This window comes from Diceros bicornis, unplaced genomic scaffold, assembly GCF_020826845.1.
Source record: "Diceros bicornis minor isolate mBicDic1 unplaced genomic scaffold, mDicBic1.mat.cur scaffold_124_ctg1, whole genome shotgun sequence".
Taxonomy (NCBI): Eukaryota; Metazoa; Chordata; class Mammalia; order Perissodactyla; family Rhinocerotidae; genus Diceros; species Diceros bicornis.
Window position 1 is genome coordinate 1,013,781 of NW_026691044.1, and position 25,851 is coordinate 1,039,631.

General features: G+C 36.7%; 1 pseudogene; it reads left to right on the top strand.

The window, feature by feature from the left end:
* Nucleotides 1–25,851, top strand: part of LOC131402540 (uncharacterized) — a 236,576-nt pseudogene that overhangs the window by 144,133 nt on the left and 66,592 nt on the right.

A 25,851-nucleotide genomic window follows, 5' to 3' on the forward strand; every position in this document is an offset into this window, starting at 1 on the left:
AATTGTGGTTATGCTTATTACCTATTCTCTATACAGCAGCTTTTAAAATGCATGACCTTGTTCAAGAGCAAACTGCCTAACACTTTCTAAAATAAAGACTATGTAGACTTGAATAAATATTGTTACCAGGCTTTAGAAATGTTTCAACATCTTATGAAATAAGCACATTTAGAAAATCCGAGTTGTTACAAATTGAGGAGTAGATTGCTCAAAAGATGATGCTGCTTTCAAAGTTATGTCTCTTAAAACTATTATGTTCAATTTTCTTTTTCTTTTTGACATCCAGACACAGAGGCATGTCTGGATGAAAAGAGTTTTATTTAAAAGGCAAGAAACAAACTTTAAAGAATTAGTATTGATGCTTGAGGCTTTAATATGAATTTCTGGGGATATTTTGGGAATTAGTTGTGGTTAATTCACTTTTGTTCATTTCTTCTGTATGTCTTCCACGTTGAGGGACATGTGAAATCAATGCAACCAGGTGTACAGAAGAGAATCAAGCTTTTTCAATCCCACTTTCCTTAAATTACTAACTACAGTTATCGTTATTTTAATGAGACTTTTATTAGTATTTGAAATGCTTCTTGTCTTACAACTTCCATTGAGTTGTTAAATATCTATCTTTTTTTCCTCATCTTATTTCTTTAATAGGTTATCTGTATAGAATTTCATGGACACTCTAAGAAATGATGATAGATTCTTTAGTCCTGAACTGAGGATGAGTAAAATAGTAACTTTTGTTAGGTCAATCAAATCATGATGTCCATTTCAGTTATTTCATACAGCACATTTTGGTGGAGCCATAATAAGATCTTCCTTTTGAGACATACTTTATTTTCCCTCAACCCATGGGCATAATCTGCTAGAAAGTGACAGCACACCTACATTGTATAGCAAACAGTCCGATTTATACAGAAGAGATTCCACATTTCCACACCTGACTTGGAATATTTGAATGTGAATCGTAGAATCACTGAGAGAGATTGTCCAAACGGGTGGCCTGCTCAGCTATAAATAGGAGAATAGAAGAGAATATGAATAAGACGAAAAAAATTAAAAACTTCATGATGTCATTAGTTTGGCTTATATTGTAATTGAAATTAATTTGATTACATTACAATTACATTAGCAAATAAGTGTGAAATAGGATCACATATTATATGTTAGAAAAGCCATTGTCAGGAGACCAAGCCAGTCGTCTCAGGATGCTGACTGTACTTAGAAAAGGAACAACATCTAGGGATTGGAGAAGGAAAAGAAATAGAGAAGAGGAATGGAACCAACATTTATTAAAGGCCTGACACTTGAAAGACACTATTCTAAGCGCATGTTGTCCCATTTAACATTTATAACTCAATAAGGCAGAGTGTCATCTCCAAAAAATAGATGAGGAAACAAAAAACTTCAAAGAGTTATGTAACTTGCAAAAAGTTTTAAACTGGCAGCCAACAGAGAAGGCATTGGAACTCTGGCATGTCTGCCTGCCGGCCCGGGTTTATGTGGTTGCTGAACCTGAAATTAGCAGGGGTAGCAGCACCTGTAGCAAAAGATCCATCCTTATGTTCCTCATTTTATGGCTTTATGATAGGTGCTGAAAAAAGAAACCCTCAGTGATGAGGGCCCAACTTTAGAAAATAATCTATTATTTAATGGAGGTTATGTTTTGACACATTATTTAATGGAGGTTAAGTCTTAGCATACTTTACTTCCTAAATTTTATGTAAGACAAACACTTCTGCTGCAGATATGTACAGATAACAGCCTGAGTGTGTTCATTTTACTAAAAGGCAAACGCTGGTGTTATAAAAAGAAATAAATGATGAATATCACTTAGAAGAGTGGTTTTCAAACTTGTGCTTTTAAACTTATTTTTGAATGTGAATCAGTGAGAAAAATGTACTCTCTTTCATCACCAACACACACACACAAATTTCTAAAATAGTACTTTACCTTAACTGCATGTAATGCGTTATGTATCCATCCTATCCATCCCACCCCTCCCAATTCACACCATAACATAACACTTTTTGAAAAATACTGGTTATAGATACACTGAGTTGATTCCATAACACACTGTGGGCCATGATGTATGGTTTGGAATTTACTAATTGAAAGATATCAGGTAAAGCTTCCTGGAGAATGTAAACTTTAAACTATAAACTTAGACTAAGAAAATAAGTAGAACGTAGTTAGGCAAAAAGTAGGGGATGGGTGGCAGTGTACGGTTGTATTCTAGGCAGAGAAAACAGAGGTGCAGAAGCCCAGAATTGGAAAGGAATTTGGTGAGATCAGGAAACCGAGAGAAGGGACGGTATAGCTGGAATATATTGGCAGAGTGGGAGAGTGATGAGTGAATCGATATGCATATAAACCAAAGCTATATAGACCATATTAATAATGAATTTTTTGAAAGATGCTAATGGAGGAGGGAGAGGTGTGGACTGGATCACATTGGTTTCACGAACAGGTCAACCTGGAGGCCGGATGGGGAAGAATCTGAGGAGGGGCAAGAGTGGTCATCAGAAGAGCAGTTAGGGGGCTGTTATAGTGGGCTGGGTGAGAGACATAGCAGTTTAGAGTAGGCCAGTGCAGAAGCCTTGGAGGAAAGTAGATGAGATAAAGGTATGTTTATGAAATAAAACAAGAAGATTTGGTGATGCATTGGCTGTGAAGGGACAGTGAAGAAGAATGAGGGTTTAATGACAATAGTTAAAATAATTACTAACATTTTACAATAGTTACTGTGTGTCAGACACTTTCCTAAGCACTTTATATGGTAAATTTGGCCTTCAAACATTTTTCTGAATGCAACTCAAGTTAAGAAATCTATTTTATGTTCTCAGATACACACATGTATTCATAAAACAGTACCTCAGATTTCTGGCTTAACAGTTAGGTAAAGGCTAGTGCTATAACTGAAATAAAGAATAATGGAGAAGTCTGTTTTTGGAGGGGGAAGGGGGGAATGATGAGTTTGATTTTGCATATCGTGAATTTTAGATGTCTGTGTGTGGATCTGAGCTCAGAAAAATAATTTGGGCTATAGATAAAACATTTGGGAATAATCAATGCATAGATAAAAATTAAAGCCTGTGGACGGAGTGAGACAATCTGGGCACAGAACACAGAGTGAGAAGAAAACGAGGTTTACTTTAGAGCCGTGTACAAATCAAATATTAATAGTCAAATTGAGGAGGAAGAGCTGAGAAAGGAGCCTGAAAAGAGTGGCTTAGGACAGAGGAGAATGTCAGGGGAGGGTGTGGTCACATGGTCACAGAATTGAGGTGTTTTGTTTGCTTGTAAAATGACGAGTACATAAGAACGCGTAATGGACTGTGTCAAATACCTCTGTAAAGTCAAGTCAAGTAATAATAATAAAAGTTCCTTCTGGATTTAGAACACGCTTGTTGGTGGTGACCCTAGTGAGAGGTGATCTCTGTGGTGCAATGTGTAAGCGTTGTAAACGTGTGACTTAAACGAATTGTATTTAATCTATGACTAGGTAAAATTCACAAGTTAACATGTTTTTCAGGTAATATTCCCATTTTTGGATAGTTAAAGACCTAGTCAAAATTATAGCTTGGCCCACAAAGTCTGATGTTGGAACTCTGCCAAGTGTGAAGACGTATTCTTCCATCACGGTAAGGATATGTGGATGAGAAGAACCACAACACAATGAAGACAACAGTCAAGTAAGAAAGTTCTTGTATCAGCACAAAGGAAATTTTGCAGGAGTTGGGGAATGAGGAGAAGTTGGAGGCATGGAGAGGGGAGGTGTGGGGAGAGAAGCAGCTGTCATTGTACAAGATGTGTGTACACTCGGCATTCTTGCTGTGCTCTTCAACTTGTAAGGTTTCCCGTGGATGGTTATGGCAGCTGTATGAGAACAAAACAGAAGTTGATACTTTTCTCAGTTGCCTTATACCTGGTCCCTGAAGTTCTAGAGCACAGGGAGGTTGTCAGTTGTGTGATGGGACAGATTTTCAGATTAGAGAAGATAGGAGAGAAAGGAAAGGAGAGCACTGAAGACTATTAAGAATAAAAAACTCCTTAAAGGGGATTGCCTACGAAGAGAAGGAGAAGCTAGGTTAGTATTCGGGAGTTTTCTTTGAAATCGAAATATTTCTTTTCTTGGAGAATGGAGATACCTGTTGGTCCACAACCTCAGGAGATCCCCAGATGCAACTCAAAACTGGCCCCCATATGCAGAGGGCAGGGAGAGCCTGAAGAAAGAGGCAGACTACTCCAGATTGGTAGGTGGCAGTTTTAATAAGCAAGGAATCTTACATGTGAGGCTTGTCTTGGGAGGCCCCAAGACAAGTAGATACCTGCAACTGCCCACCAGAATCTTAAAAGTTTATATAGAGGCCTTCACAGGGTTCAGTCATGTATACCGTCCAGATGGTCTCAGCAACATATTACTCTCTCAAGGCTGTGTCCTTGAAATGACTCCTAGTGTGGGAACGGTGGGCAGAACACACATCCCAAGGGCAGAGGAGGGGGTAAGGAGCCTCCGATTGCTGGTCCAGCTGATGGGTCAACCAGTTGTTCACATCCGCTTGATGACCTCCTCCCACGATACCTCATCTCTTGTAATGGGAGAGAAAGTGGAAAAGAAGAGAGCAATTTCAGGTAGGCTTATGGGTATGGTGGTGCAAAGTTGGGTTATCTTCTGAAGGCTTCTATAGTCTCTGTGAAATATATAGATAAATGTAGGCAGTGAGATAATCTCTTGGGAGAGAGAGAAATGACAGGAGGTGAGAGAGAGTCGACAAGAGAAACCTAGCAGGATTCCTGGGCAGGATTGAAGTCCCAGTCAGTTTGCAATGGTTTTAATCTCAGATGTGTGAACTTTCCCATCAGCCTCACAGCTTGCACAGGAGAGACAGATGGTTGGCTACGTCCTGGATTAGGGTGTTGGGAGAGGTGTAACTAAAGGACAACGGGAAAATTGTGTTCAGAGTATTAGTAAAAGAATGACTAAACTAATAACAACAGACTGTAATTGGTAGGCTGGAATTACACACAATGACTTCAAAGTAAAAAAGTGTATCTGAATTTTTCAGTCCTGAACTCATCTTGAGCTGGACCTCCCATTTCCACTAAGGATAGTAAAGTAAATTTGCTGATTAAAGATAACTGAATCTTGTATTTTAAAATAGTCTCTTTGGGAACACATATCCCATGAATTCAAAGTTCAAAATTCTTTTTGTGAATGTTTCTCTTCATCTCAAGGAGTCTTGTCTTCATCTTTCTCAGATGGCTTGTTGATAGAGGAGTTCAATACCAATTGGTTGGGGGAAAAGGACAGTTAAATCCACCTTTTGTCTTTATTCTTCTCATTCTCTCTCTCTCCTTGGTTACTTCTCTCAATAGCTGGAGATGCTTACCTCAGTGTCTTGTCTGAATAGGAACTATTGCCATATCACATTACCTTCTTTATTCAGGAACAATATTATGAAACAGGGAACTGATATACAGGAAGAAAGAGAGGGGTTGGTGGATTAATAGTCCCAGTGTGTTAGGAGAACAGATGTAGCAGAAATGGTTCAGGAAACAAGACAGAAGGAGAGGCAGATGTGTTCAGGGAGGATGATATTTGAATTTAGTATTGCAAAGCTGGGAAAGTTTTGTAGATGACAGTGTCCAGAGGGCGCCCAGAGGAGTCAACAGATGAGGTAAAGTGGAGATCTTGGAGACAACAAGGTGGTGATGCAAGACTGCTGTGTAATTTGGGTCAGCAACATTGCCTTAGAATCATCTAAGACAAACGTAAGAGTTGGAATGGAGATTGAGACCATGATCCAGAATCTTCAGTTAATGAGGCATGCATTCCAGATGGCAGTGGCATGAATTTTAAATATCATTTTCAGTAGAGACTTTCTGATCACCGTAGAATAATAAATTGAAAGGAGAGAGTATAGTATAGAGGCTTTTTAGAGCTAGCATTCAACAGGAAATTTATAACTATAAAGTGACCAAAGAGAGCAATGTTAGAACTTTCATGCCAAGACTTGCAAAAGAAGATATAATTTCTGATGTATTCTGGAAGTTTTGTCTTTGGTCCCCAAATGTTACATGGCATGGAGTAAATGTTTTCTTCACTTCCAAATAGATAAGAGGTAGGAAAAGTATAGATGAGCAGTTGGATGAAAGGTACCAAGGTGCCCTTCTCTCCTCTGCCCCTTTGCCTCTAATCTGGTAAGGTAGCAAGATTTGGAGTCACCATTGTTACTGCCAACAGCCAAGTCTGCACATATTTACATAACAGAATATGAAAGTGAGTTATGAATAGCAGTCAGTGTCATTTTCTTGTATTTTGATCAAAAAGATTTATAGAAATATCCTTGGACTAATGGACCTTGCTGGAAGTGGTTTCCAGATATCTCACCCTGCTGACTTGGACGTGAAATGCAGGAAAGCAGTGGGGGGTTGTGAGGGGACTGAAGAGACATAGGCAATTCCTGGCTCAATGTCAACTTCGAGAGGCTTTGAAATTTACTGTTTAATTGTAATTAACTAGTTAAGCACTTGATTTAATTACTAGTTGCTTCAATTAGAGGAGAATTTGGTGGGTAATTTTTTTAATTTCCAAGGCTTCATTTAGTGGGTAGATTCTATCTATTATAAAATGCATTTGCATGTAAGACTGATTTCTTCAATTGCTTTTTCATAAAGAATTCTAGAATTGACACTTTGAATAAAGTTCCATATTATGCAAAGCAATCTTTTTAAAAAATATATAAACCGAACTGTTCTGATGAATTCACGGAGTTATCATGTGGTCTCTTTATTTACAGTCATTAGAATTTATGCTGTTCTCAGAAATTATACCTTATTACATGGCTTATATTTTTAATGCTAAAGGTGTTGTCTAATTACACCATAATTAAATGTAATTTATCAAATAGAAATAAAGACAAAACCAGTAATCAGAGACTTTTCCTCCATTCATAGATATTCAGTTGAGGTGTATCGTGTAATTAGTTTACCACTGTTTACTCTAGAACAAGTAGAATAAAATTGTCATCATTTTTCCTTTCATCATCTGACAGCACACTTGGAATTCATTTGCATAGGTTTACAATGGAAGTCATTACTCCCATCACAGATCTACTGTTGTATAACCAGCAAGGAAAAAGTGAAGTTTATGAAATGGTAGAGATAAGAAGATGGATTTATTGTTGAATAAAAGAGTTCAAGTTTTCTTTTCTTTTTTGGGGAGCAACTGATGTTCACATAGAACTCTTGTGATCTCAGGTTTGGCCAAATCTCCAAGAAGACAGATCCTATTTACTCCCACACACACAACAAGGTAGGAAAGACAACTGAGACATGACTTACAAAGGAGATGGCCTGAATCTGGTGCTCGAAACTTATTCCCTCACCCATCCAAAGCAATAAAGTGATTACAGTCAGAGAGGCTAAGCAGTATGAGATTGAAGATTTCTTCAGAATTGGTATGCTCAGTGTTCTTCTCCCTCCCCAAGGTAGAGAAGTGTGTGCGTGTGTTGGGGTGGTGGATTGTTTTCTTCTCATCTCAAATCTATTTAGAGGCACTGCATGAAAACCTCATGGAGACCCATCTATGTGTATCTGTGATTTGGATAATACAGAAGCTGAGGCAGGAGCTGCCTACCAAACAACTAAATAAAAAGAAGGATGCATTTCGGAAGTAAGTACACTCACACCAGTTACTGTCAAAGGTGTATATGTCCAGTCGTACTCTTTCAACAAGATGGGGTTACATTCATCTGTACCATATACATTTAATATAAAAGATTTAGCTTCCCAATTAGCAACTATATAACTGGTTTGAGTTCAGGATAAGGAAGCATCACTACCCCACCTCTCTACCGCGCCACCTCAATCCTTTCTTCACTCTTGGCTTTCTGGAGTAACGGTCTCTCTTAATCCATTTCTAATGGTTAACAGAATGGATGTTGGGGTTGGACACACCTGGAGTAGAATTTTGACTCTATTGCTTACTGATACATGAGAGGTTCTTGCAGTTTACTGAACTTCTTAGGCTTCTATTTTGCCATCTGTTAAATGGAGAAGATTGTAGTGCCTACCCCATGGAGTTACTGTGAAAAATCAGTACCTGTAAAGTACTTAGCTCAGTGCCTGGCACATGGTGCTAAATAGATGTTAGCTATTATATAAAATATATATTAAAAATGGTTGTCCACTCTAGAGTAGCCTAGTGTCCCCAATCCTATCCCAAAATACAGATTCAGGAGTTTCTCCTCTGAATTCAGTTGGCAGTCTTGTGATCTCTGTTGGTGTTAAAAAGTCTCGAGTGTTGCTGGGAGATGTCGCACTGAGCAGCTGAATGATATAGAAGGGGAAGTCTCATATCCGTCCTATGGTTAATGGGCAGAAGAGGCTTCTGCATAAAGTCAGGAAAATATTTCTGTTGGTGAATTGAGTTGGCAGAAATATCTGTATGTAGCTACCAAGTGTTCTCACTTAAATGGTTCATGAAATGACCAGCTGCGTCAGTTCCCTGGCACCCCTATGGGTCCGAGGCATTTGAATGTGTCTCTTAAAAAAGTCTTCCTCCAGAATCTTTCACCGCGAAATTTTCCAAAGATTATACTCTGGAAACTGTTTTGGGAGTGACACTCCAGGGGTTTGAATCCTGGTATCCTTTTAACTTCCCTTTCTTAACCCCATCTGAGCCAAAGCTCAATTTCTCCTATTTTTTCCACAACAGGACTTAGTGAGACATTGAGAAAGACCAGATGTTAGCAACAAAAAATATGTTTACATTCCTAGAGGATAAAAAGAGAGTTGGGGAGGCTGTTGCTTTTCAAACCACAGCTCGTGTATAGTTTAAGAGAAAAAGGAGGTACTTTCCCACGATACTTTCTCTTTATGCGTCAGATAGTTTCACTTGTTGCAGAAAAAAAGGAAGTGAGGAAGAGATGAAGTGAGGAGGAGAAAGAGAAAGGAAGGTAGAGAGAATCTTTTTATTGCTTGTTACATATATGCACACATACACATTTATAAATAGCTAGGCAGCCGTCACTCACTGTGTGCTAGGCTCTGTGCTAGGAGCTTTTTTCCTAATCTGAATCTTTCCTTTGATCCTAAAAAAATGGGATCATAATCTCTGGTACATACTAGGAAATTATGGTTCAGAGGAGTTAAATACCTTGCCTAAGTTTACATGGCTAAGTAAGGGGCGGAAACTTACACTGTCTCATTCCAAAGGCCATGCTCTTTGCGCTATACCATGATATCTCTGATTACTCGTTTAGTTAATTTTTATTCCTTATGTAGAGATGACCAAAAAATGGGTATTCATTTGGAAAAAGTAACATAATGATTTGGACATTGGACAAATATCTATCATATCCATCTTGATCCTTTAAAATTTAAACTTCCTTAAGATATCACTATCTGTATTATATTTTGAAAATATTTTTATTTATTTCTCATCTTCATTAAAATGTACCATAATTATTATTTCACTGTTTAACACAAATAAGAAAGAACATAAAAGAAAAAAAGCCTAGTATTTTATTTTATTTTTTTTTGTGAGGAGGACTAACCCTGAGCTAACATCTGATGCCAATCCTCCCCTTTTTTCTTGAGGAAGATGGGTCCTGAGCTAACAACCGTGGCCATCTTCCTCCACTTTATATGGGACTCCGCCACAGCATGGCTTAACGAGCAATACGTCGGTGCACGCCGGGGATCCGAACCTGCGAACCCCAGGCCGCCGCAGCAGAGCGCGCGCACTTAACAGCTTGTGCCACCAGGCGGACCCCAAAAGCCTAATGTTTTTATTGGCGTCAGTATGTGCTTATCTCCAGTGGAATTCATGTATCTTGATGTACATCTTGTTGTTTTTGCTATTACTAAATATCTAAACAATTTTCTATACTTTGCACTTAATTTTATATGTCTTTTTTCCTATTTGTTGCTGACCGGAGCAGCACAGGGACAGATGATGATGGGGCATTATGAGTGTAGTGGAATTCCGGGTTAGGGCCACCGCTATTACATCAGCCATTGACGAGTCACATTTCCATGTGAATTTCTAGAATTTTGGGAGGATATAGAAACACTGCTATGGAGAGAAGATAATTTCTACCTTTAAAGTTGCTTAAAACTAGTGTTTTACTTAGGAGTCTTTTCCTTTACATATTTAGGTTAATGTGTCTACATTTAAGAGTTCTTTCCTTTTCAATATTCATGTTTTGGTTTTAGCACCTTTTCCGCGTAAAAAGCAGAAGGAAATTGCTGCCGTCCATTTTCAATTTCCCTTAGGATTCAGAAATACGGTACGCCAGAAACTTAAATCTCAAAATATTACGGATCCACTTGAGCACTGTCCGAGTGAGGAGGCTGAGGCAGCGGGGTGAAAGTAATGGATGAATGCTTATTTCCTTCTCTCTTTCTAGACCACAAAATCTAGAAGCAGGGTCTTCTGCTTTTTCTCTTGGTGTCGACGACAACTTGGGGCTCCCCCCTTCTCAAAGTGAGCGCTCCAGCAGACAGACAAGAGAAAACCAGTAGGTGAAAGTTATGTCACATCGTGAGTTATTTCTTTTTTGAAAATTATTTTTATTTTCATTTTTATTTGTTTATCGTCCCGCTTGCTCTCAGAGCACACACAACTCAAAAGTAACATAATTCGTTGGAAAGAGCATTGGAAACTTATCTCCCTCCCCATGGATTCCTGTCTCCCAAATTGGAGTCAAGGTTAAAATAACCCGGTGCTGATCGTCATATCATCTAATGCTGTCTAGACACGGTGAAATGTTCTCATGCGCAGTTTTGCAGACAGGAAAAACACAGGTTTGCATAAATTGCTGGCTCAACCCTTCTGGGATATGATTACAAAAGGAGAACTCTGATTTTATTTCTTATATATTTTACAGCAAGGAAAATGAGGGAGTGAAAGCCATTTTGTGGACTCTGTTCCATGGGGCAGGAGCCTTGCTCCGTAGAGTCCTCAATGTCCAGGATGAGGGTAGAAAAAAAAAATTCTATACATGCTCAATTTTAACTGTAGTGTCCAGGCTCACTCTTTCCTCCAGCTCATATTTCGTCTATTTTTTTTGTCATCATATTCCTTGCTGGGCCCCTTCTGCTTAGAGCTCTTTTTAAATAAAGACACTTACAAATTTATTTTTTTTGAGTGATTGGGAAAATCCTTTGTCTCCATTTTCACCTGCTCTATAGCAAAACTTTTGTCATTTGCTTTTTTATTTCTGTTCCTTTCCTTCTATGTACTAGTGGTTTTTGACATAGGTCCTATGCTGGATCCTTTTTCATTATGATTCATCTTGAAAAGACATGAGATCTTCCCAGGTCAGAAGTCTATAGGAGGGGTGTGTGTGTGTGTGTGTGTGAGCACACAAGCGTGCATTTGATTCAGGCTAAAGGGACTGTCTCTGTTCCTAGGTCATGTGTGTGAGTTAAGCGATCCTTCCTTGTGCTTCAGCTGATATATCTGGGGGTGTGGGGCCTCACTTGCTCTCCACCCCCAGCAGAGAGCCTGTGCAATATCTCATTCAGGCCATTTTCTGATCCAGGTCCTACCATATGACATTCATTGGCTAATATTGGTTGTTATTGTTATTACAAAGTTATCATGTGTTTTTGTATTATTAGGATAGTGAAATGTTCTGATTATGTCACTGAGAATTGCTTACATTTAGAATGCCGTGGTTGTCATTTTGTGTAGGGCCTCTATGGCAAAAATCAGATCCCCAAATATTCAGAAATAGTGTTTTCCTGAATAAAAGTATTCAACTATAACAGAAGTCTATACTTTTAGAAATTAAAAAGACCAATGATTGTTTTTTAAAAGATAGCTCATAGGTTCCCGTGTGGAAAGTTCTGTAGCTAATAAATAGCAGAAAATGAGTGACTTATGCTGTTACAAATTTAAATTATTTTCTCAAATCATATATATACGTAGTAACCAATCAAGCAGATCAGAAGGGCTTGTGATGCAAAGTAAAAATCACTACCCTCTTCTCTCCTACCCCCTGACCCACGGCCCAGAGGAAGTCTTTTAAAATTGTTGTTCTGTTTATGATATTCTTAACTAGATAATGTGATCATGCCTCTATTTTCTGCTTTACCAACTTAATAAAATATCTATTGATTGTTTACTATAAAGAGTCGTTTTCATTTTACCTGTCATTTTTCAGACATTATTTTGAGAGTATAAATTTGAGATTGGGGCAAAAATTAGATCGGTTGAGACAGAACGGGCATAAAGGAGTCAGAGACAACAAAAATTGTCAATTCTGTGGAGTTTTGCTCTAAAGGGGATTGGAAAATGGGTCTATAGTTGGAGAGAGATGTGCAGTCACGAAAGGTTTTTGTTTTCATTTGTTTCATTGGGACTAGAGAGCTTACATGTTTGTAAGTCAACGGAAATGATCCAGGAAAGATGGAAAAAGTGTTTTATTTGTGCAGAAACTATTCTTAGCACCCTAGCTCTGTCTGTGTCTATGTCTGTCTATAGCTATATATCATATCTATACGGATATATTCATTGAATCCTTACAGCAGCCCTGTGAGATAATATTATTATACCCATTCTACAGGTAGCAAACTTGGGGACTGACAAGTGACATTCTCAAGATCACAAGCTAGTAAGTGGCCATGTCAGGATTCAAATTCGAATGTCTAGATTAAAAACCAGAGACATTGGTCGACTGCCTCTGATACCAGTTCATTTTTAATATTTCTGTTAAGTAGCGTTTACTTCTCCCACTGGAAGACTTTAGTATCTTCTCTTTGTAATTGGCATTCTGAAGTTTTGCACTATTTTATCCAGTTGTGGTTCTTTTTTGTTGAACACCAGAAAGGCCATTTCAATCTAAAAACCATGGCCGGTTCAAATCTGTGGAATTCCCTTTCATAGTCATCATCAGCACTCATCATTATCATCATTCCCTCCTCATTAGTTTTCTGTTGCTATGTAACAAATTACGACAGACTAATGCCTATTTACAATTTCTCAGTTCTTTACGTCAGAAGTTCAGGTGGGTTCAGCTGGGTTCTTGGATTAGGGTCTCACACAGCTGAAATCAAGGCGTTAGTAGGGCTATGTTCCTTTTAGGCTGGAGGGGAGAATCTGTTTCCTTGCTCATTCTGGTTGACGGCAGAATTCATTGTCGTGTGACTGTAGAACTGAGTCTCCTGTTACCTTGCTGACTCTCATCCGGGGACCACTCTCAGCTCCTAAAAGTAGCCCGTATTCCTCGGCACATGGCCCCACTCCATCTTAAAAGCCAGCAATGACATGTTGAATTCCCTTTATGCTTCAAATCTCGACTTTTTCTTCTGCTACCAGCCAGAGAAAATCCTATGCTTTTAAAAGGCTCATATGGTTAGATTACGCCCACCCAGATTAACTTAAACTCTCCTGATTGACAACCTTACTTACGTCTGTAAAATCCCTTTTGCCATGGAACGTAACATAGTCACAGGTGTGACATCTCATTATATCTTGTCGTATTTACCATTTTCGGGGTCAAATTTGGAATTCTGGGGTTACCATGTCCACTCTCCCTTCATTTTTCTCTGTTCCCTTCCACTGTCGCATGTTGGATTTTGTAGAATGCTCTTCCGTACTGTTTATGTTTTCTTTCATATTTCCCATCTTTTTGTCTTTTTCTTCTATATTTTAGGAGATTTTGTTTTCTTTTCAATTTCATTCTCTTTTGGAGAAATTTAATTTTTTTTTCTAAGAGGTTTTTCTTGTTTATTTTTTAAGCAATGGTATTCTGATATTGTTTTATGGTGTAATATATTCTTGAACTCACTATTACATAATTAAAGATTTTTAAAAGTTGGTTTCTGTGTTCTGAATTACCTGTTTTCTCTGGTGGTCACTTTTACTATGTTTATTTTGAATTTTAGCTTTTATGTTTCTGGAATTATATATAGTGATTCTTCGTTATATGTTCATATTGAGGACAGTGTTATTGAGAGAGTGTAGTGGGTTTCCTTTGACTCTTTTTAAATAGGTCTGTTTCTTTAGGTGGTTGAGAATTTCAACTTGGGGCAAGGTATGGGACTAGATGGGGCATTTTACTGATAGACCTTGAGGAGCACAGGTAGAGAGCTATCTGATCAACTGTGGGCCAAAATGTAAGAATAAGAATTTTTGGAGGGTACTTACTTCAGAGTCATACTTCGACTTTCTCTAAACAGATGATTTCAATTTTTTTTAGAGTATGTTATCAAGTGTCATGCCTGGGGGAAAGCCTGGCTGTCTATGCAGAGGCTCTGGAAGAGAAATTAGGTTGCTGACTGGTAAATTTATTTTATATAATATTTTTAATGAATTTTCCTGTTTTCAGTGTTATTTCTCACTTTGGTTCTTTGTTGCATCAGTTGACTTTGAGCCCAAATCCTCCCCAGGTTGCTTTCAAGTGAATATTTTCACAACTACTCAGCAGTATTTTTATGGTATATTCTGGCCTGTAGTTTTTTCACCTCTGTTTCATCTGTCAATCTGCTCACATATACCTTCATCTTTGAAAAGTTTGTTCTAATCTCTTGTATTCTCTGATGCACCTCTCATTCTTTTCTTTGGTAGGAAATTATTTATTTTGTATTTCAAAATCTTCCAAGAGTAGTTGTAGGGGTGGATAAAAGGCAAATACATGTTTCCAGCCTTCCATCTTAGATTGGATGTGAAAGTATGACTTTTTTTTAACAAATAGATGGATTGGTTAAGTATATTCTGAATTAGCTCATTTTAGCATAGTGATTAAGACCACAAGTTTAAAAAGACTTCAGTTTAAAACCAGCTGTACCACTTGCTTGTACCCCCTTTAACTGAATATTTAACCACAGTTACCTCAAGAGTACAATGGTTGAAACTATTAGTTGAGATAACACAGGATTGACATTTAGAACAGAGTATATCCCATGTTAAGTGCTCAATGAATAGTAATTACTATAATAGCAAGATAATGACAGAGAAATAACTGTGTGATCAAAGTAATATGGGTTATTTGGTTTATACCATTGGTATGATCATTATCATTATCAAATAGTGATTGAAACCTATGATGTCATAAGCAATGAGAACACAAAGATATAATGGTAAAAAGTTGTTTTTCTCTAAATATAATTAAAAATAGTTGTTGTGTGTAATACTTATGTATTATTTTTATAATGGTATAAGATCTTCCTTTGAGGAAATAGTTCCAATTTTATAATGCTTATGTATAGTAAAATATTTCATTAACAGAAATTATTTCAATTAGGTTCTGTGTTTCTTTTCGATGGGTAAACAAATATATTTCTTATTTATATAATTTTTTAAAGGAAACACTGTTGAATATAATATATATCTGAAATATGAAAGTAGCTTACAACTTACATAATTATTTTAGTATATATAATAAAATAATTCTAATATATATAAATATAGTCTAATAAGTATTATATTTTTATATGTAATAATAAATACGTATATCCTAGGCAAAGGGCCATGTTATTCACTATATCTCTGCTCCCTTGGTCAGACAAAAATTAATTCTAGTTAATGGGATGCTGGATGATTATTAGCTTTGAGAGTAGAAGAATATTGCTTCACTTTGAAGTTCTAAGTCATTTATCACTATGTGCTTGGGAATAATTCTGAGACTTTGTACACTAAATAAAAAGATCAGAAATACAAACTAGATGTGTTCTGTTTAGGAATACATTAGGAACAAAAGGATGTGTAAGTATACAAACAGTGGCCAGTTCACCCTTGGAATTTCATTTTTGCTATTCAAAACATGCTAGGTTATTATCTTAGCTTATGGGAGCTGTGACTTACTACAACATATTACCAGGTCTATGGTAGCACTGAAAACATTTTGTCTTTCATGCTACTGAATTTTAGAATTTTTAGTTTTCATCTGGAAAGCATGAATATTGTTACATAATTTATCTATTGCTACAGAAAATATATGAATTTACGAACTGGAAATCTTCCATTATTCATACCTTACACGATCTCTTTAGCATTTGTCACATTTGACAACATTTTGTTTAGAACTTCTTTTTGAACTCTCAATTTTGCTTCTTTTCCCACTTTTTTATTGTCTGTATTGCTAGATCTTCTCATACCTTTGATTATCTTCTTACTCTATATCCTTTTTTTGAGGAAAACTTATCCACAACAATCATTCAGCTACCATCACAAAACACTAACATTTATCACGCCTGTGAATCCTGCCCAGTCTATTTTCTAAACTGTAATTCTCTGTCTCCTATCATCTATCGTCTATCTTTCTATCTACCTGCCTACCTACCTGTCTATTCCCAGCTTTTTTACAGCTATTTTACTGGAGATGTCTGCCTGAATGTCCTGGGAGGTATCTAAAACTCACCAGGTTACAAACCAAGAGAAGGCTTATTTATAGCATTCTCTATTCAAAAACGTTCCCCGTTTACTCCGTACAACATGTCCACTGCATCCAACAACAATCTCTGAATCTGCTACTTCTGACAGGTTATTAGCAATATCATCAAACCAGTTTCTCAACTAGTAAATTCAGGGTCTTGTCAATGTCTCAATTTTCTTTTTTTTTTTGACTTCAACTTTTACTTTTTTAAAAAAAATTCAAAAATGATCACAACTTACTTTCTTCAGATTTATGACCAAACCATATTATTTTGTATTGAAGATATTTTTTAAATGTCTTCTTATTCCATTCCATTCTGACCTCCACTTTTCAAGTCTTTATTACTTTTTGCATCCTTTATTGTGTTTCTTTTTACCTATTTATATATTCTTAAAATCATTACAGAGAATCTATTACGAGCTAGTCACTGTGCCAGGGACTTACTTCAGATAGTAGTCAAGGAAGCCCTCTCACATGGTGACATTTATGCCAATGATAATGGGAAGATGATCAGAAGCCAAACTATTCTCACATCTCCTCCCCCTTCCAACGCTACTTCCTATCATTCATTCTCCACAGTGACTTCAGATTATTTTTTTTCTAACACAGGTCTTTAAACACAAATATTGCTAAAGTGCTCAAATTTATTTAAGGACTCCAATTACTTATGATGTGAAATCCAAATTCCTTTAAGGCAGACCTCTGCCTTCTGTGCCAGCATGGATTCTTTCCTACTCTTTTTTTGTACTAGGACAAAGATTTGTATTCTCCAACAAAATGTGAACAAAACAACACAAAATAAAAATAAAAACTGTATGTTATACATTGTTCTTTGCATGTACCTGAAATGCCCACCTACTCTTGTATGCCTACCTCAGCCTTCAAGACTCATCTCAAGCATAACATCTTCAATGAGGCTTCCCTGAGAGAATTCGATTCTTCTCTATGCTCCCACATGCCCTCAGCTTCTAGAAAATACCTCTATTATAGCACCTGTCACATTAAAATTCAATCATCTTTTACATGTTTGTTTATTCAACTAGATTGAGCTTATTCAAGTCAGGGACTGAGATATTCATTTCTGCTATTTCTAGCATTGAGCACAAAGCCTGGCCTATTAGATATTTATTACAAGTTTGATGAACGGTTAGATGGATGGATGGAGAGATGAATGACAAAAATTTGCCTTTTTCCAAAAATAATTGCTTTGAATATATCATTAGTCTTGCTCTCATTTCAATGCCAACAGTTTCAAGAGATTTCAATGACATGACTTTTCTGACCCTAGAAATAAATTTCTATATTTTACAACTCCAACACAAAGAGCTTATAAAAACTTCTCAAGTTGTGCACTAGATTCTTTTATATTTTTAAGATTTGAGGCATGGAGGGAGGGATTAATGGAAATTCAAAGTGGGTTTGAAGGACATAGTAGTTACTTGTAAATAAGAACATTCTGTTTATCTTCTTCTAGTTCACTAAGGAAAAAAAATGACAACAACACTGGGGAAAAATAGCTCGTGCATTTTAGATCACAACAAACAAAACTAATAAACAGCAAACCACAGAGACCTGTCAGCTGAAAGGAAGACACAGCATTCATTTTATAAACAATTCACTGGCATGTCAACAGACAATCTGGCAGGGAAAGAAAGTGAACAATATTTTTCAAGAAATATCTATTTTGCTGAATAAATCTTGAGCAAAATATTGTGTGAACTGTATGGATATGGAGTAAGGGCCGTGCAAAGTGAAGAGTTCATATTTCCAACATGAAATATTTTTTTGTTGTTGAGATACATTTCCTTTGAAATTTGAAAATTATTCCAGTGTCATTAATAGTAACCCCTTTTCTACAATAGAACATTTAAATAGATGTTACAAAAGATTCTTCTCTTTCTAATGATGATGAGTCAGGTATGGTGATAGAAATAGTAAGATACAGGCAATTATCTTCATATTAGCAGTATGATTCAGGGGATAACAGAAGGAAGCCATAACATTGAAAACAGTTTAGAATTATTAACATGGAGACCAACTGATGTGATTATCCCCTCAACTTATCAAGAATTACAAAGATGATCAGATTGAACATTTAAAGTAATAGGATCCTTGTCATAGATTGAGTTCTCCCAAAAGAAGATTCTTAGATTTTGATTTAGGCACAGAGTATTTATTTGGGTGGTGATCTCAGAATGCTGGAGTGAAACAGTGGGGGGAGTGAGACAGGGATGGAGGGAAACCCAATCAAAAGTGGGTTCTTGAACTGGTTATAACTCTAGGCAACTGGGCTCAGTCTTACTGGGGACCCTTTGGGGAACTATGTAGAATGAATCTCAGAACAGTCCCTCCAATGAATATGAGGCTGGGACATCCACCTACTGACACCCATCTTTCACTGACTGAAGGTTGCTCCTGGAGATGTATGTTTACCGCACTTATGGACTGTGCCTTTAGAGTAGGACACTTTGGGAGCTTGAGGAGGGGAGCCTGCAGTATGTGCAAGAACTGTCCATCACAGCTATAGCTGAAGGTAGAGCTGGTCCTGCAGTGTGTGGTGTGGGGCACCAACAGTATCCAATGTATATGTGCCTTTGCACTTAAACTTATAATTTCTCAAGCAGCTACTTTAAATATAAGGATGTATATTTCTGTAATTTAATTGCTCTGAGATCAAAAATAACCCAGTACTTAAAAATTTGCAAAATTTGAAACAAATTTGGAAAAGTCATAATGTGCCACTCATGACACATATGTGGTAAGTACATTCTAACATCTTGTTGTTGCTATTAACTAACAGGCTGGAGATAATTTGCTCTATGTAATTCTGAAGACATCATTTCAGTGAAGATCTCTTCTTGTAATTCTTCAAGACGTTTTTCTTTGAGGGGATCATGCTAACAAAATGGAAAAATGCTTCTGACATCTAAAAGAGTATCTTTGCCATCCATCCTTTTGTTGTAGGTAGAGCAGAGCTCCTCTTGGGCATTGGAACAGTAACTAATTTTTCTTTTCTTTTTGCTACTAAGCTATGTCTTAGATCCTCTATAAATATTATGTCATCAAACTTTTAACTTACAATAGTCATAAAATTTTTCAACAAATACGTATTTCATTGTGAATAAGTCTTGAGCAAAATATATGTGAACAGAAGTTGGTTACCCTGTTTCAGGCGCTGTTCTAAGGAAAGTATCTGTATTAACATATTTAACCTTAATTAAAATACTGTGAGGTAAGAAGCATTATTTTCCTTATTATGTAGGTAATGAAACTGAGGCACAGTAAGGTTAAGTAGCTTCCTAAAGGTCATAGAGTTGCTAAGTATCTGAACTAAATTTCAGACCCGACTGTCTGATGCTGGAGTCTGTGCTTGTTAACAAAGCTACTAAGTGGCAATATCAGGATTTAAATCAGAGGGTAATTTAAACCTGGATTGATCTGATTCCAAAACCTATATGTTAATGGTTATTCTGCATCACGTTGCTTCAAAATCACCACTTCAATCCTCCTCTGTTTGTCCAACAGACTGAGTTTTCGAAGTGCAAATGGTGTCGCATCTCACCTCATCATTTGTCTGTTTGAAACCCTTCAAGCCTCCCCATTACTTGAAGGATGAGGCTCAGTTCCCTTTTAGGTAGTTCCTTTTTACCTGCTGGCTTCACACGCTGCCAATCTTTGAATGCCACATTCTAGTCACATTGATTTTCTTGCAACTACTCGTTTCATACTTCCCTACCTCCATGATTTACACATGGTACACATTTACACATCTTTGGAATCCTTCTCTGACTTCACTTGGTTTCACCCCATTTTTCTTTATAACATTAAGGTATAACCACTTTATGAATATTGATTTTCATCTGAGGCAGGAAAAGTTTTAAAGTGAAATGAGACACTATTAAAAAGCTATGTCAAGACAAGTGTAAACCAGCACTGCTCAGGGGAATATGGGACTCATGGTCACCCCATTGATGAAGGTCTTCCTGTCTCCTCATCTCTCCTAATTTGAGTTAGGTACTCCTTTCTGTCCTTGTATATTATCAATGTTATATGATTTTAACGCGCTACTGAAATTAACCCTTTTTGAGAGTCTGTTTCACTAGAATGGAAAATTATTGAGGATAGGAGTTTTATTTCGCTCACCTTTGTACTACTTTCCAAGCTCAATTGATTGTAGGTACTCCATGAGTATTTGTGTAATGAATGGACTCAACGTACATTTCCAAAAGCTAACTACAGCAGGAGAGGACAGGTTTATAGGACTTTGATTTAGTATACAGAAGTGGTAGCCCTGGGTACTGGTGGGACTGATGTAAAAGGGATGGCCAAATTAGTGGAGGTTAAATCGGATTAATTTTTTGGCAGGGCTAAGGATTAGGGTTTGGTCTCAGATGGAGAATTATCTGGTTTGAGGTGAGATTATATACTTTTGTCAAAAGTGGATTAGTGGGAAGGACTGAGGTTACAGTGAGGGACGAAGGTAAGAATAAGAAATGCATGCAGCCCAGAAGTTTTGGCAGAGTCGGAGCTAGTATCAGCTTTCTCTCATAGTGAATTTAAACATGTCAAAATAATAGTATCTTAAAGTAATAATCATTTCCTTCTCTGTGTTCTGATTATATGTGCATATAATAGATATATGTACAAATGATTATTATGTATTTCTACTGTTACATCATATTGTATATGTTTGTGTTGATATCTATTTGATTACATACTTGTTTCCCCCATTAAGCCATATGCTTCTTGAAGGACTAGGGACTATGTTTTACACACACTCTTTTTCTCTTTCCACCAGATCCATTGATGTGCCTGACATATAGTAGGCATTTAACTAATTATTTTAAATAAATGAAAAGTTTTCTCTATTTAACTGAGTCCACTTTCTATGTTTGATCCATCAAACTGCTGATTGTATCTTCACTAAATATGTGTTCAATTAACAACAACAGAATGTAATCTTATATTTGTTTTTGGCTAACTGATGAATTTATATTTTTCCATTACTCTACTGTAAGCATCATGAGGGCAAAAGTTATGTCTGTTGTGAATATTTGTATCCCCTCTGGTGAATATAGTGATTGGTACATAATAAAATTATTTTTAAAAATGTTGCATGAATGAAAAGTTGAAATGTGCAGATTTATCTTTGAAGAGGATAGGGTCTTTGGTGGGCTGACTTGGGTTTTCTAAGTGGAGTCCTCTCTCACATTTTTCATCCAGGATCTTCTCTATTCTTTGGACAGTTCTAGTGGCTGAGAAGTCAGTTCTTGCCGATGATAGTGAAAAATGTCGTATTTTCCTTGGTACCATTCTCACGACTTTTTTCCCCCCTGAGGTTATGTGTGTGGAAGCTTCAAGTTCAGAGTTAATTCATACATTTTGCAAGTATTTATGAAGTGGGTTAGTTATTTCTAGCATTCTGCCATCTTCCCTTCCTGGTCTGTTTTTTTCTGTTACTGACATCCTTACTTTAAGATCTCAGGTCAAGTGACTAGCTCCTCTCTCCCTCCCGCCCCTGACCCACTCTTTTTGAGAAATACTTCATGTGTTGGAATTATGACACCTTGAGTCTCGCCTTAAGTGAGAGGGTGGGAAGTGAGATGCAAACTACAAGCTTGAACTTAAGCTCTTACCAAATTTCTACTCTTATCTTTTAATAGATGTTTATTGAATAAAGGAATGAACCAATGGAGACTGAAGCAAAGATAATTGATAACTAAGATCTTAGGCAGCATTTATTAAGCAGCATTCAGGGGTGAAAGCCATGCTTTACTGAAGTTTTATATTTCCCATTTTTTGTTGTTATTGTTTGGTTTCTGATAGGTAATGCTTTTTATGTTTTAAGAGGCTAGTTTCTTCTCTGAATATTAAAAACATATAGAATTAATTTAAAAATTACATATTACTTTCCTTTCAAATGATCCTTAGATAAAAGAATCTAGACAGTCATCTATGCTTCAGTCTAACCCAAGGCAGGAGCAATTGTCCTCTCTTGCCACTTTCCATTATTTCTGAGTCATTATGCACATAGTTCCACAGCCATATCACAGTTTGAAGAGAGAAGATAATACACCAACTCATCCAGAAAAAAACCCCATATTTAATACTCATATACTTAGCGCATGTTATAACAGTTTTATTCTGTAGTATACAAAATATAGCGTATTATTCAATTCGATCATTCATTCAACAAGCATTCCTTGAGTGCACATTGCGTGTCAGGTACTATGCCAGAGTTTGGGATGTAGAGGAGGATACAAGGTTGACCTACAGTCCTTGAGGAACTTTGGTGGAGAAGACAGGTACAATGCAACTGGATTAAAGGAGTAGGGAAAGAGGATGATATTTTTTCTTCTTGAGAAGATCATAGACAGTGATCTTTAAAACACACACAAAGTAAAAGAATAGATATTTGTTTGAGAAAGCAGAGCTGAGTGGCTGGAGAATAAAGGAGAGGCCAGTGGGGAGCAGAGTGACTTGATTTGGGGGTTTTAAACATCGTGTTGCAGAGACAAAATGATGAAGGCTGGTCTGCCGGGTGGAGAGACCGAAGTAGGTTGATGCCTGTAATACGCTAACCAGGACGTGACGAGCGTCTGAAGCAAAGCTCTGGCGATGTGATCGAGAGGAGGGGGAAGTAGGGGGCTTGCTTAAGAGCAAAAACCCATTTCACGTGTGTGGTGAAGGCGACTGAGGGTTTCAGGAAGGCCCCGCCAGTGCTGGCTTCTTGCTGCTCGAGCGTCACGATCTTCTCTTGACCTAACGTTCCCAGGCAATCTTTCTCCAGGTTGCCACAGTACTTTTTTCCTGAAAGCGTATATCTTACAAGAATATATGGCGCCGTTAGAATATTACCTCGGAATGGTCACACCTAAGGGAAAGTGTGATAATTTTACCCATATTGGTAGTGATAGTGAAATACTCACCCTGGAGAAGAGACATTTCCTTCATGTATTAAGTAAAAGTCACTAATAGGCAATGACGTTTTATGTCCGTGTCTTTGCCACAATAACTGGAAAACAAAAGTGTGTATGTTTTTAGAAATCTTAACATAAATTCTATTCACACCGCAACACAGTTCTCATTGCTATGGTAGTGTGTATATATATATGTACTTACTTCGGTAGGTAGGTGGTTACTTAGAGCCTGTAGTATCTACAAAAAAGCAGTTAATGAGGAGTCAGGATCTGAATTCTTGTCCTGCTTCTGCTAAAAATGTTTATAAAAACTTGAACAATTTATCTATGTAGCCTAAGTTGTAGATAATCTACTTTAAAATATACAAGTACCCTAGAGAAGGAAGAGGTAAGGAGGTAAGGTTTAAGTAAAAGGACTAAATAAAAATATAAATAAAAAGATCTTGAGATAAAGAATCCTGGGTTATGTTTTTGGAGTTGTCAATGATTCGTTACCTAGAGTAACCAGTTTATCTGAACACTATGAAGAAACTGTTGAAATATGTGAACTCTAAAATTATATGATTCCAGGACATTTTATTCATTTAAATAACTCTATTTAATAATAGTCAAAATATAATTAATGTTTATTGAGTATTTCTTATGGCCTAGGCAATGTGTATATTGATTATCTCATGTGCTTCCCCAACAACTCACGGGGAATCATGACTATTCTGTTTTAGAGAGAATGAAATGAGTTTCTAGGAGACATAACAAGTCTCAAGTCATAAATGGTGGAGCTGAGGATCATATATGTCTTGAGATCATGTACCCACACGCATACATACACACACACACAGTATGTTTGCAGAACTAAAATGAGGCAGAATATTGTAAAATTGTCTGATGAATTTTAAATGTCTTGATAATTGTTTGAATAAATATTTGCCTATTGTTGGGTAGTGGTCATATTTATTGATTTTCATATCTCCAGCAACAATTAAATTGTCTGGCACATAGCTGCTCAAATAATATTAGTTAAAATGAGTTAAAAGATCTGAATATTGGTAAACAGTATTGTTCTTGGAATTGTTGGATATATGTCTGGGACTCTTGATAGACAGAGTAGATTTGGTTATTCTATGGGACAAAATCAGCTTTCCTGGCCCAGGATGATGGTGGAGGGAACCGTAAAGAATTGAAGGAAAAGAGAAAATAAAACAATCCATCCACAGAACTAAGCACTGAGATGTTGGAATAATGTTTATATAATACTTTGGGGTTTTTTCTATCAACTGTGTTGTTGCCAGACCAAATATATTTTTATTCTGAGCCTTTAAGTTTTGTTCTTTTCATAAGACATCACCAATCATCTTTTATTCGTTCATTTTTTAGTACACTAAAATTCAAAGTTGAGAGCACAATTAGGTCTATTTGAATAACTAAGAGTTGAGGTAAAAGTAGCCCCAGTGGGAAAAAGTCATGGAGTCGCAGTTATAATTCACCTCCCTATTCCCTGCTGCTACCCTTGATACAATGTTCCTCTTTTAAATGTTATACCAAAACCTGTTTTTAAAATGTCACTAAGATATGTATCCCCAGGCGATATAAGGAAACATGATATTCTTCTTTCTACTACTCATTCTCTTGGGAAAAAGAATAATTTAGCAATTTATTTTGTGAGAACCTCTGTCACGGCTTTCAATCCAGCTTTCTTAGAACTCTTGTTATCTAAGGAGTTAGGTAACTTTTAAATGCTCTTTTGAAGCAAAACGGAAGTCACATCTGTCTTTACATGTTGCTTCCTACTGTTAGTAACTTTTATTTTCAAGTTTTTCTTCTTTTTAAGGATTTGTCTTATTAGATTTCATTTTTTCAGACATTTTTCAGGAAGCTGCTAGAATGTTTATCCTCTTTTCAATGGCTTCCTGCTGTTTTGGTACTAGAAATAGTTCCACTGGTGCCATCATAAGTTTTTCACAAATTTATTCCCATATCATTATTAGTCAAATAATCATAAAGCAAGGAACCTTGGCTTGGTGGCCGGCCAGTTTTTGTTCAAATATTTTTTCTTTTAATTTGTCCTTAGTTTGTCTTGGAAACTAAAATGCGCATAAAAAGTAGCCATGAAAAACTGCATGTCATTAATCATATGGTGGATTAAATACATTGTGTGGTTCCGGAAGGGAAAACTAGAACCAATGGGTACATGTTATATAGAGAAAGAGTAATTTATTATGGGAATTAACTCTATAGGGTTGCAGTTGTCAGAATTTTGAATGATAACCAATTCTATATCTTTGAGGATATTTAAGAAGAGATTTAATGATCTCTTGCCTGAAATGTGATAGAGGAAGTTATATACACACAATATAAGTAGAGTTGAATTAAATGATTTAGGATTTTTTTGACTATAAATATGGAAATGCACTCATGATTACGTACTTACTTGTATGTACATACGTATTTCTCTAAATTATGTGTCTGTGTGTGTGTAATAGAAAGGGTTGGACATAAAATGTTGAATAGAGAGAATTTATGGCATTTTAATTAAAAAAGGAAAC